This window comes from Loxodonta africana, chromosome 3, assembly GCF_030014295.1.
Source record: "Loxodonta africana isolate mLoxAfr1 chromosome 3, mLoxAfr1.hap2, whole genome shotgun sequence".
NCBI classification, from domain to species: domain Eukaryota; kingdom Metazoa; phylum Chordata; class Mammalia; order Proboscidea; family Elephantidae; genus Loxodonta; species Loxodonta africana.
In genome coordinates this window covers 150,613,613-150,616,592 of record NC_087344.1, presented here as the reverse complement: position 1 = coordinate 150,616,592, position 2,980 = coordinate 150,613,613, and the positions used below count along the sequence as shown (strand labels likewise).

At 48.6% G+C, this 2,980-nt stretch overlaps 1 non-coding gene across 1 annotated transcript; it reads right to left on the bottom strand.

Moving 5' to 3' along the window:
- Nucleotides 1-808: 808 nt before the first annotated feature.
- On the bottom strand, nt 809-880 carry TRNAE-UUC (transfer RNA glutamic acid (anticodon UUC)). The gene has a single exon. It is a non-coding gene; the product is annotated as a tRNA-Glu (tRNA).
- Between the last annotated feature and the right edge of the window lie 2,100 nt (nt 881-2,980).

Here is a 2,980-nt window from a genome sequence, read left to right as displayed (position 1 = left end):
TCTTTCATAAAATGAGCACCACAGTTCTTTGAGGATGTGAAAACAGTTCTGTAGGATCTATTTCTCACAGCCTTGTTGAAGGTAGTGTCTTCTGACCTATCCAGGGGATAAAAGTAGGGGCGAATGAGCATTGTCTGTGGAGTGTACAATTGATTTTTACTCAAAGGATTTGGACTTTTTCCCTGGTTTCTGAGAGAGAATCTCTAAACACCTGAGATTTTCCCAGTGATTGGAGTCTTTGTAATTCCTGGAGGGGCTCCAGGTCACACCTGAGACTTTATGCTCAAGGAGCAAGAGGGACCTCTTTGAGAGGATAAAGAGGAGAAGTCCCCAAGAGGCTGGTTTAGAGGTGTATTGGCAAAGGAAAGGAGTAACCAAAGGATCCTGAGATATCTGCAAGTTACTTTGAAATGAGGTAGAAAATACATACATATGGAGAGATGGACAAAGCTAATGTGGAAAATGTTCATTGGTAAATGTGTGAAGCATAAAGTCACTACTCTTTCAACTTCGTTTGCAATTGTTTTGAAAAAGGAGATTTGGAGCTCTTGTCACAGGTTCTACTTTGTTCTCTGGAGATGAACATTCTGAGAGCGAAAGGTTAGGTGTCTAAGATGAGGACCACAGGAGCGGTGAAGATTCCCGGTGGTCAAGGGCAAGGTACAGCTGTTGGGAGCCCCAAGCCGCTGAACAGTTGCTCATCACCTCTCACCTCTCCAAGCCTGGGCAATTCTGGGACTCTTCTGCATCAAACAGGCGGAGGAGAGAGAGCGCAAAACAGGCGGAGGAGAGAGAGCGCAAAACGGCTCGCCCTGGCCGGGAATCGAACCCGGGCCGCGGCGGTGAAAGCGCCGAATCCTAGCTACTAGACCACCAGGGACCTGCCAGGGCTGGTGTAATCCCCCGCCTCCAGATAGTACATCTATTCTCACCAAACTCGGGAAGCCAGGACGCCTACCCTCTGCTCCTGGGATCGTCCCCCAAGGCCCTTTCCTCCTGTCTTCTTGAAAACGCCAGTGAGCCTGCAGCACGCCGAGGGCTGTCAGGTCTCTGCAAGTTTCGGAGTGAACTGGCTCTTCCTCGCCGCCGCACTTCAGACCTGACATAGAGGTGCGCCTTTGCGCGGCGTCAGCCTGTGAAGAGACGGTGGCTCGGGTCCAGCGGAGGGCACGAGCCTGCAGGGAGGAGGTGCCCAGGGTGGCAAGAGGGCCAAGCATGAGCGCCCAAGAACTCCAACATCAAAAAGGGTTCAGATGGATACAGAAACGGAGACAGCCTGCATGAATAACTCTTTGAACCAGGACCCCGGGTCGCCTTATTGAACTCCGGATTTGCCCCCGAAATTCTGCTGCCCCTGCCTTTTTCCCATCTTTGTTGATGGCAACTCCACCCTTCCATATGCTCAGGCAAAAACTGCAAGCTCTCCTTGGCGCAGGTCTTTTCCTCACACTCCACATGTAATTATTAGGGAATTTTCGTGTTCCGCATGGTAGTACAGTGGTTGAGAGCTCAGGCTGCTATGTAGAGTCCGTAGTTGGAATCCACCAGCCGCTCTTTGGAAACCCTTTGGGGCTGTTCTACCGTGCTCGCTATGAGTCGGAATAGACTCGACCGCAGTAGATCTTTTGGTTTTTTGTCCGTCAAATGTGGACGTTGGTGTATACAGTTCCTCCCTTTCCTGAGCTATGAATTTAGACGAAGGACTCTCTTGATAAAGGCGGGAGATCAGTTTAAGGCGTGGCCCTCCGGTTGGTCAGACCTTAGGGTTCAAGACCCTTAATTGCAAGGCCTGGGGTTGGGCTGCCTTTGCCCCTTTTATTTGGCTTTGTCCCTCAAAATCAGCCTGTTCCTGGCCTGTCTTCGGAAGTTGGGGACATGCCTGAGACCCCTTGCTCGACTGGCCTCTCCGGGTCAAGAAACCAACTCCCTTCGTGTTCTGTCTGCAGAGAAGCTTCAAAAGCGCTTTTTTTCCGTTTCTTGAACTGGGCCCTAACCAGGTGTGCGATATGCGTGGCTGCACGCTGTGAGTTTGTGGCTCTCCAGTAGCCCGCTCTTCTCTGCCTCTGTAAAGAATCCAATACAGGTCTTCAAGGCTGGCTTGGCCTGTGTTGCTTGTTAGATATTTTCAAAGAGCCAAGTGCCCTAAGACCCATGTTTCAGCCTTTGCTAAGGTACAGCTAAAACATGAAGGTGTGATTAAAGTAGTGGACTGAAATTGAGTGGCACAGAACAAGAGACTCCACAAGTGTCAGAGGGGGACAGAGGGAAGGAGCTGAGGCAAAAGGGCTTCTGAGGAAAGAGTGCAGGTCAGGCCCCAGGGAAAGTGCAGGGTAGGGCCTGGGGTTCTGGTGTTCCTGGGTGGCCTGGACGTGTGGATCATTTTGAGTGTGTGCGTGTGTGATAAAATAGATAACAAAACACTTGCTATTTCAACCACTTTATGTGCACAATTCAGTGACAGTAATTACGCTCACCATGTTGCGGAACCATCACCACTATCCGTTTCCAAACTTTTTCCACATCCTTAACAGAAATTCAGTGCCCCTTAAGCAATCTTTCCTGCCTTTTCCCTCCCACCCTCCCCTGGTAACCACTAATAAACTTTGTTCTCTACCCATTTGCTATTTTAGAGATTCCAAGTAAGTGGGATCATATAATATTTGTCCTTTTGTATCTGGCTTCTTTCATACAGCATAATTTTTCTAGGTTCTTCCATGTCTTAACATGTATCACAACTTCCTGTTTATGCCTGAATAATATTCCATTGTATGGATATGCCACATTTTGTTCATCCATTCATCTGCTGATGGACACTTGGGTTGTTTACACCTTTTGGGTAATGTGAATAATGCTACAGTGAACACTGGTGTACAAATATCTGTTTGCATTCTTGCTTTCAATTTTGGGGGGCATTTTTTTTTTATGCCTAGTAGTGGAGGTGTTGGGTCATCTGGGAATTCTATGGTTAACTCTTGAGGAA